The sequence below is a fragment of the Phascolarctos cinereus genome, unplaced genomic scaffold (assembly GCF_003287225.1).
Source record: "Phascolarctos cinereus isolate Bilbo 61053 unplaced genomic scaffold, phaCin_HiC Scaffold_3;HRSCAF=262, whole genome shotgun sequence".
NCBI lineage: Eukaryota > Metazoa > Chordata > Mammalia > Diprotodontia > Phascolarctidae > Phascolarctos > Phascolarctos cinereus.
The window spans coordinates 86,415,833-86,426,305 of NW_027555736.1; the positions used below are offsets into that span (position 1 = coordinate 86,415,833).

Here is a 10,473-nt window from a genome sequence, read left to right on the forward strand (position 1 = left end):
CAGTAAGTCATCCTGGCTTCCCACCTCCCTCCCCAATGAGACATTGGCCAGGTCCTGCTGATTTTTCAGATGTCTTTGAATCCATCCCTTCTTTTCTATTCCTATGGCTATCACTCTACTTTGATGTCTTCGTCATTGCCCACCTGAACTACTGGAATAGCTTTCTAAATGGTTTCAGCTGCTACCATTCTTTCCTTCCTCTCAACTATTTTCCAACCTGATGCCAGATTAGCCTTCCTAAATATCATTTTCTCATGTAATTTCCCTTCCCAGAACTCTTCCTATTGCTTCTCACTATCTAGGATACAATCTAAATGCTCTTCATGTCCATCTTGCCAGGAGCTTCCTGCCACAAATGCCCTACTCTCACTAAATACAATTTTCCCCATTGCTTTTTTTCTTTCTTGGATGCTTTTTGTACATTATCTCTGTCTGGAATACCTCCTTTCTTTTCTCCCAGTATCAAAATCTAGAACTTTCTTTAAGTCCTAGTTCAACTCATAACCTTTCTCAAAACGCTTTTTCTTTTCTTTTTTGTTTTTAGTCATAATTTCTTCCCTTCTTTGAACTCCTATAGCACTTTACACCTCTCCCACTCTTGTGGCTCTTCTCATTTTCAGTCTAGCACCCTAAACAGTCTTTTCCCTGAGCTTATCTCCTCCCCTACTAGTCTATAAACTCTTCAGAGACAGGCACTAAGGCCTCTGCTCTTTGAATCCTCCACAGCAAATGATGCAATGACTTACATATAAGTGCTCAATAAATTTGTGTCTGAATAATATGGAGAGATGCCTAAAAGAAATGGGTTTTTCTGGCCCAGCAAAGAGTAGATGGAGAGGGGATGTTGATTGACAACCAGGTATACTGGTTGACACCAAGATTTTATTATAATTTTACTCTGAAATAAAAATTTTTATCCTATCTCTATTTGCCTTATGGATTTTTAAAAAATGCACTATCAATTGACCCAGCTTGATCCTTTGTATCCTTAAATTCTAGCCCTTCTAAAGATCATCATATGAATGTTTCCCCTGAAGGCAGGATAAGAAGCATAGGTTTATAGAAATAGATGAACATATTTATGTGGGAGTATAAGACAAGATTTGAAATGGGAAGGTATCATGGATTTTTGTTCATAGACTTTTAAGGAAAAAGGAAAGAAAAGGAAAAGGATTTTTGGGAAGGGTGTGAATTTTAAGGAACTGTTTGAATCAGCACTACATGGAGTCAATGGGTTAGACTAAGAGGCCTTTCAAGGTTTTCTTCTAAGACTATGATTGAACAATTTTTGTTAACTTCAGAATATACTCAATTCAATTCAGCAAGCTTACCAAGCGACTACTCTGTGCAAGGCACCCTACCAGGTGTTGGGGATACAAAGACAAAAAGAAAGTCCCTGACTTCAAGGAACTTAAGTTCTTTTGGGAGGATACAACAGATACATAGATAAATTAGTACAAAATATAGTCAAAGCCAATGCAAAGCAACTTTTGGAGAGGAGAGTAGAATGACCCGGGGGATCAGAAAAGGCCTCATATAGAGTAGGAGGTGGCATCTGAGTGCAGATTTGAAAGGAAAGTATTCTGCACAGGGTGGACAGCCAGTGCAAAGCCACTGAACTGGGAGATGGACCATGATGTGAAAGGAACAACAACTAGGCCATTTGAGCTAAATTTTAGTGGCCAAAAAGTACAAGGAATGTGAAATCATTCTAGAAAGCATTCAAATTACAAAGGACTTTAAAGGCTAAACAGAGGAATTTGTACTTTATCCTAGAGGCACTGGGGAGCTCTGAAGTTTCTTAACCAGGTCAGACCTGTGCTTTAGGAATATTAATTTGGCAACTGAATGCAAGTTGATTGGAGAGGGGTGAGACCGACTAAAGGGAGAGGTGATGAGAGGTAAGGAGAGGCTGGACTGGAGTGTCCAGTTGCGTGACCTGAGAGGAGGGGATGTACATGAGGTGTTGCAGAAGTGGGCTAGACAAAACTTGGCAATTGATTAGATGGGGAACTGGGGATGAGAAAGAGAGAGGAGTGAAAGATAACTCAAAGGTTTCTAACCCAGGTGACTGGAAGGATGATGGTGTCCTCAACCCAAATAAGAAAGCTAGGAAGAGGGGCAAGTTTAGGGAGAAATAAAATGAGTTCTATTTTGGACATAATGAGTTTGAGATGCATACATGCAAAACTTTGAGAGATATTCCTTTCCTTTTCCTGTAAAGAAAAATAACCAAATTTAACTTTTCACTGCTATCTTGTAATAGTCTAAAGATACAGGAAGACCAGAAGATGGTAAGATTTACAGTTGTAAGGCACCTTAGGAATCATATTGTCCAACCACCTCATTTTACAGATAAGAACACTGAAACCCAGAAAGGCTAAGGAAACTGTCCCAGATCACACAGGCAGTTAAGCAGCAAGCCAGCATTAAGTTCAAGATCCTCCAACTCGAAAGTCTAGCACTCTTTCCATTTTAATGCAGCTGTCTCCTAAAGTATGAGTTTGGTTTAACATGAAATAAAGCACTTTCCCAAAAAACCTTTCAAAAGTTATATAGTGGGTTTTTTCACCATCACTTAGGAAAATATCTGAAATTATTCATTTACAGATATAGAACCATAGAGGTGTTAAAAGCCCCAAGAACTTACCTAATACCTCCAAACCCAAACACCAAATTGTAACAAGATGGTAATTAGTCCTTAAAATTAAATGCTCTAGTGAAATAATATATAGATTGTCCCAAACCTTAGGTTCAGGCTTGAGTCAGTTTTGACCTGTCAGTACTCTTAATAACTATCATTGAGAATCATTCTAAGAAACACACATTTTCTATGAACATCATGGCAGTTTAAATGAATAATTACAACTTCTAAAATAGCCCTATAGGAGTATGGCTATTAGAAATTATCTTATCCAAATCTTTCACTTCACAAAAGAGGAAATCTGTCTGGAAAGTTACTTTGTTTTGTGAAAATCCAAAGAAGAATGAGTGCAAATGCAATTATAAGCCAACATGATTAAGAGCTTATAAATAACTTATTTTCCATAAAGTCTTAAGTTCAAGTACATTCTTAAATTACATTACTGCTTAATTACAAATGTGTGATATTAAGACCTCTTGCTGGCAGAATCATTAAATTGTAGGATTTTAAGGCTGGAAGGGAGTGACCCTTGGTCATTTAACCCAACCCTTTCATTTAACAAATGAAGAAACTGAGGCCCAGAAAAACTGGGATACTTGTTGCCACTATTTTGCTTTAAAAACTATTGGCTATTTTGGAGAAAGAAATAAAAATCACCTAATTTTTAAAAACAAGCCAAAAATAGAAACACAAATAAGCTTTAAATTTTACTCTGTAAGAAAAAAAAAAGACTTTTCAACATTTATCCCTCTAATCTCAGTTGCCAAACTAGTTCAAAGTACATGTTCATCTTTTTTTTTTCAAAGTTCATGTTCCTTAAAGGAGTAAAGAAAATAGGATCTGTGGCTTACTTACCCAGTGTTCGTCTAGCATGAATAAGAATAAGGGAAAAAGGCCACTCTCTTCCTGATTTTATGACTTTTCACCACTATTTTTCTCTCTCCCGACTTATGGTCCCTCTTTTCACCCCCAGGATCACATGAAAGCGAGCGTTCTATAAATGTGAGTTGGCTTAAGGTTGAGAACACTATGCTGGATGGCGGCGAGGTGTAAGGAATCTGACCCTGGGAGCTTTACTGCTGTGACACGTCAGTTCTCAAAAGGAATTTTCAGTCGCAAGATGAGAATAACACCAGAGGCAGCAAGCTCTCAGGTACAGCTGAGGGGGGACTATTCCTTTTCTCGGACTGTATATTTAGGAAAATTGTGCCGCCCCTTTGGAGAACGAAGGTATCCTGGACAACCTTCTGCGGGAAGATTCACTGAAACTGCCCTGTTCTTTGACTTGGCCAAATTGTGCATTAAACGAAGACTGGAGGGGTGGGGGTGGGAGTGCAGGAGGGCTGGGGAAGAAACAACCAACCTGGAAAGTTAATAGATCTCCTGATATGCAGTGGCAGGTCAGGCTGGCCCTGCAGGCGCCTGTAAGTTTCATAAAACAGGGCAGTTGTCTTTTTCTTGGAATACGTTAAATAAATCCCTCTTCAATGAACTCTAAAAAGTCAACCTATCTTACTGAAAATGTTTAGGCTTTTAAAACTTCTAGTGCCATATTTTTTTGGCCCCAGCCTAGGAGGTAGCATTGATCTGAGTTCGAATATTGCCTCTGACACTTGCTAGCTATGTGACTATACACAAGGCATTCAGCCTGTCTGATCTTTAGGTAACCTTCTAAGACTATAAATAGATTTTATTTCTGGACAATTGAAAAGAATTTCCATACTGTGTTATAACATGATTTTTTTTACTGGCCTCATAATTTCTTTTTTGTTTTAAAACATTTTATTGATATCTTTTCAAATCAATAAGTATTTAAGTACTTACTATGTGCTAAGTGTACAAAGAAAGGCAAAAATAGTCTAGCCTTCAAGAAATTTATATTCTATTTTTTTTGAGGGGGGAGGAGGTTACCATTTTTTATTCTGAACTTAAGAAATAAAACAGCCATTTCCATAACAAAGTAGAATAGAAAAACAGAAGATTGCACCCAAAATTGCAGATATATTATGTATAATTGCTCTTCCTTTCAAATATACAACAAAGTTATCATGTAACTTTCTTTTTTCTCCCCCTCCATCCCCCAAATCCCATCCTAGAGATAGCTACCATTACACAAAATATATCTATCTATACACACACATATACACACACATATATACATTCACATATACACACATATATATGTATGTGTATGTGTGTGTATACACACACACACACATTTGTAATTGAATGGCCTGGCTGCTCAAAGCTGTTCTTAAAACAAAAATTGCCATTACTATATATAGTGTTCTCTTAGTTCTGCTCATTTTGCTCCTCATTATTTCGTGGAGGTCTCTCCATGCTTTTCTAAAATCATCAAGCTCATCTTTTCTTAGAGCAGAGTAATATTCTGTCAAGAACATATACCACAATTTGTTTAGCTATTCCCTAATTGATGGGCATTTCCCCAATTTCCTGTTCTTTGCTTCCACAAAAAGAGCTGCTATAAACATTTTAGAACATATAGGTTCTTTTCCTTTTTCCCTAATCACCTTGGGAAACAGACCTAATAGTGGTATTGCTGGCTCAAAGAGTATAGGCAGTTTTATAACTCTTTGGGTATAATTCCAAATCTCTGTCCAAAATGGTTGGATCAGCTCACAGATCCACCAACAATGAATTAAGGTCCCAATTTTTCCGTATCCCTTCCAATACTTGTCACTTCCCCCTTCTATCATTTTAGCCAATCAGTGTAAAATGGTATCTTATGCTTTCATACGATTTACATTCCCAATCTGTTCTTGTGACTTAATCACTCAGTGTTCCTCAAGCTCAAATAAACACAGAAAAAAGACCACTCTTTCTGATTTTGTAACTTTTAAAAATTTTTTCTTTTTCCCTACTCATGATTCCTTATTCACCCTAGGATCACATGAAAGCATTCTATAAATGTGGGTTGGTTTAGGGTTAAAAACTATGCTAGAGGGAATATCTCCTCCCAGAGAACTACCCCTTATAACAAAGAAGAAAAAAGAAAAAAAATTTCAGCAAAGTTTACACATCAAAAAAGTCTAATATTACATACAAGGTTGTAGACCTAGGAGAGGAGCCTTCTCATATTTCTTCTTCAGGGTCAGGCTTCTTATTGTTCAGTTGTTCAGTCATGTCTGACTCTTAGTGACCTTATTTGGGGTTTCCTTGGCAAAGACATTGCAATGGTTTGCCATTTCCTTCTCCAGCTCATTTTACAGATGAGGAGACTGAGGCAAACAGGGTTAAGTGACTTTTTCACTAGTAAGTATCCATGGTCAGGCTTAGTCCTTTATCATTTCACTGCATTCAGCTTGAATTATTTTGTTGCTGTTGTAATTTTCATTTACACTATTATAATCATGTATATTGTTTTCATAGTTCTGCCTACTTCGCTTAGCATCAGTTCATATGTCTTCCTGTATTTCTCAATATTTGTCATATTCAGTGATTCTTAGTGCAGAGTAATAATCTATTACATTCATGTAATAGGCATCAATCAATAGGCACCTACATTTCTTCTTCTTTTTTTAACTACTACAAAAAGTACTGCTAAAAATATTTTGTGGTACACAGGGTCTTTCTTTCTGCCATTGAGTTCCTTGGGCTATATGCCTAGGGATGGAATCTCTGGGTCATCCTGGAGTGTTCACACTTTAGTCACTTTCTTAGCATGTTTTCAAATTGCTTTCCAGAGTGGTTGGACTAATTTACATACCCAGCAACTGCGAATTACTGTGCCTTTCTTTCTACAAACACTCCAACATCAAATTCCCATCTTTTTGGACTTGTAATTTCAGCTAGGTGGCACAGTGGATAGAGCACTAAAGTCAAGAAGACCTGAATTCAAATTTGGCTTTAGATACTTATTAGCTGTGTGACTCTGGGCAAGTCCCTTCACCCTGTTTGCCTCAGTTTCCCCATCTGTAAAATGAGCTGAAGAAGGAACAATATCTCTGCCAAGAAAACCCCAAATTGGGGTCATGAAGAGTTGGATGTGACTGAAAACAACTCAACAACAACAACAACACTTTCATTGATATAGTAAACTCCTGGTAAGGAAATTTTCTCTACTGATAGAGTTGGGGACTAGGATACTGAGAGGTTAAGTGACTTCCCAGGAACACACAACCAGCATATACTATAGGTAAAACTTGAATCCAGGTTTTCCTGACCCTGACTTAGCAATCTATCAACTGTGCCATGCTGCCTCCTGGTATATTAAGTACTTTAAATGATTGGAAGTTTAAAGGATTTGGTTGGGATATTAAAGAGGCCATGATCCTTAAGAAGATAAGCTTTAAGATTATAACCATTTAAGACTGTGAGGTTCTAAAATGTCTAATAATTAGAGCATTTGACCACATGTCAGTAATGCGTCTGCCATTCATTTGCTCTGTAATCTTGGGTAAGCACTAACTTTGCTGAGTCTGTTTTTCTCATCCGTTAAATGGAAACACTAATGCTTGACCAGTTTACCTCACAGGGTTGTTAAAAGGCTCACATTCAATTATATTTGGTAAATTCTTTTAGTCTAGTGAAGCAAATGTGAAGTACTATTATTTGAATGTATAGACTATAACATAAATAATAGAGCAAGTGTAACAGTGATCATATACTAAACAATAAACATGACCATTTTAAAGTCTGGGTTTTTCTTTCCTTTGGTTAAGATGATTTTAAAAAATATTTTTTTTCAGGGAGGAAAAATGAAATTCCAGGTGCCACTTGGAAGTACTTTGAAGGACTGATTTATTAGTAATGTTTTTAGGTCTCTTATCCCGACTACAAGATATGCAGTTAAATTGACAATCTATAGAATTTGTCTATCACAGAATCTTCTGAGCTTAACAGCCTTTTAATCCAACCTATACCTGAAAGAGCATCCCTTTGACAACATACCAGACCAAATGGCTATCCAGGCAGACAGTGAAAATGCACCGTCTCTAACATAATAGGGAGCAATACACGAGATCCTTTTCTTCTTTTAAATTTTTCTTTATTTAATTTTTTATTTATGGAATAAAAATAAGCATTTCCATAACATAGTATAATAAAAGAAAGATGATCACAAATGAAACTGCACATCTACTATGTACAACTTGCTATTCCTTTTAAATATATAATAAAGTTATCAAGAAAATGTATTTTTTTCTTCTTTCCCCCCTACCCTAGGGAGGGCTACCATTAAACATAAATATGTGTGTGTATATATGTATATATATATATATGTATATATATATGTATATATGTATATATATATATATATATACACACATACATATGTAAAATCATTCTAGACATAACTTCTATTTATCAATTCTTTTTCTGGATGCAGATAGTCTTTCTTCATATGTCCTTTGTAGTCATTTTGGGTATTCATAATAGTCAAAATAATTTTGATTCAACTCAAAGTTGTTCTTCTGAACAGGAAGAGCAATTTAGGAGATAATTGGAAAGTGGAGGTAGCAAGGGAGGACACTGAAGGGTGGAAAGGATAAGGAATAGAGTGTAGAGCTCTGTTTCACAGCACAGTGAACATGGATCAGGGCAAGAAGGAGAGTCCATATGCTTCTCTGATCCATAGCTTTGGTAGCTATTGTAATATACTGCTGTAGTGCTAAAGGAGCTAACAGGTACATAGTAGGAGCAGACAACAGTCACTGCCTTTCCCATCAAAACATGCCAGCCCTTTAGGCTTGAAAAATAATGTCTGGGCTCAGAACTGAACACAAGAAGAGCAGCCTGGAATGTCTTTGAGAAATTGCAAAATTGAAGATGGCGGAATGAAAAGGTAGTCACTCCCACCCTCCCCTATCAACCTCTGAAAACCCAGAAAATATCACCCTAGAAAAAAAAAACAAAACTCTGGAACAGCTGAGCTAGAAGAAAGATGGGGAACAGCAGTGCAGCAACCCAGCAAACGGGTCTCCCAGTGCCTCAGCAAAAGCAGCACTACAAAGGGCCCCAGGCGGATAAGCATCCTGCAGTATTCATCTGAAAGGAGCTAAAGAAAGCAACCTAAAGTCTTCATGAAGCCCCAGCCTTGTTGATTCCAACCCAACACCAGGTAAGCTGTTGGAACACCAGGAAGAGATCCTGAAGCCCAGGTGGCAGAGCAGGCAAACACCAACCCCTGGACCTCTGAGTGCCTCAGTGAAGGCGGGTGAACCGGTGGAAAACAGCTCAGAAAACCACCAGGTGCCTCGGCACTGTACCACAAAGGAATCTCCCAGTGCATTAGCAGAAAAGTGGGAGGCAGCATTGCAAGGGGCGCCAGGCAGATAAACACCCTCCAGCACCCATCTAAAAGGAGCTGAAGAAAGCTAAAGGAAAAGAAAAGCAGGCAACCTAGAACTGCCTGAAAGTTCCAGTCTTGCTGATTCCAGCCCAACATGAGGTAAGCTGCCAAAACCCTGCAGCCTCCAATTGCCAACATAAGAGGGCCAAGCACACAAAGCCAGTGATCAAGACCTAGGCTCCCAACACAAGAAGCTTGGGTCAGTGCCCTCTGTTCCCCAGCAGGAGAGCTCAATCTCTTTAAAGGCCAGGGAATAAAGAAACCATGAGTAAAAAGAAACGTACCACAGATTCATAATATGAGAAGAGTGGAGATCAAGACAGAAATTCTGAAGAGGACAACATTGTCAACAAACCCACATCTGCAACGTCAAAAGGGCATATGAACTGGTCTGAAGCCTAAAAAGCCTTCTTAGAAGAGCTTAAGAAGGATTTTAAAAGTCTAATGAGAGAGGTAGAAGAGTACTTAAAAAATACAATTGGCCATTGGAAAAAAAGTACACTGAAGAAAACAAGTCCCTAAAAAACACAATTGGCAAACTGGAAAAAAGTACACTGAAGAAAACAAATCCCTTAAAAATACAATTGGCCAATTGAAGAAGGAAGTACAAAAACTAACACAAGAAAACAATCTATTAAAAACTAGAATTGAAAAAATGGAAACTAATGATTCTATGAGAGAGCAAGAATCAGTCAAACAGAAATAAAAAAATGAAAAAATGGATGAAAACTGAAAATATCTCATTGGTAAAACAACCAATCTGGAAAATCAATCCAGGAGAGACAATTTAAAAGTCACTGGACTACCTGAAAATCATGATGAAAAAAAGAGTCTGGACAGTATCTTTCAGGAAATCATAAAGGAAAACTGCCCTGAAGTCCTAGAACCAGAAGGTAAAATAACCATAGAAAGAATATACCACTCACCACCTGAAAGAGATCCCAAATTGACAACACCAAGGAATATAATAGCAAAATTCCAAAATTACCAGATGAAAGAGAAAGTGCTGCAAGCAGCCAGAAAGAAACAATTTAAATATCATGGAACCACAGTCAGGATTACACAGGACCTTGCAGCTTCTACATTAAAAGATACTCCGTAAGGCAAAGGAGCTTGGATTGCAGCCAAGTATCAACTACCCTGCAAAAATGAGCATGATTTTTCAAGGGAGAAGATGGATATTCAACTAAATAGGAGACTTCCAAACCTTCCTCATAAAAAGACCAGAGCTCAACAAAAAATTTGATCTTCAAGTCCAAGATTTAAGAAAGACGTAAAAAGGTAAATGGGACAGAAAGATACAAAATGCTGTTAATAAGGGCAGACTGTTTACATCCCTACAAGGGAAGATGACACTTGCAACTCTTGAGAACTGTATTGTTAACCATGTTAAAGGAGTATACATAACATGGGTGGATATTAGGTGACTGATGTAATGATAAAAAAAATCTAATCAAGTGGGTTAAATGGATCCAAGTAAGTGGATTAGTCTGATCTTAGAAAATGTACAGAGAAAGGA

General features: G+C 37.6%; 1 protein-coding gene across 4 annotated transcripts in view; it reads right to left on the reverse strand.

Moving 5' to 3' along the window:
* The window catches only part of TACC2 (transforming acidic coiled-coil containing protein 2), a 302,620-nt gene extending 298,920 nt beyond the window's left edge, over positions 1–3,700 (reverse strand). Inside the window, exon 1 of one of the 4 annotated variants that reach the window (XM_078151015.1) lies at positions 3,500–3,700. The gene's annotated coding sequence lies outside the window, so the exon portion shown is untranslated. The remainder of the gene's footprint in view (positions 1–3,499) is intronic. The other 3 variants (XM_020979220.2, XM_020979218.2, XM_020979219.2) reach the window with 3 other exon arrangements.
* Positions 3,701–10,473: the final 6,773 nt, after the last annotated feature.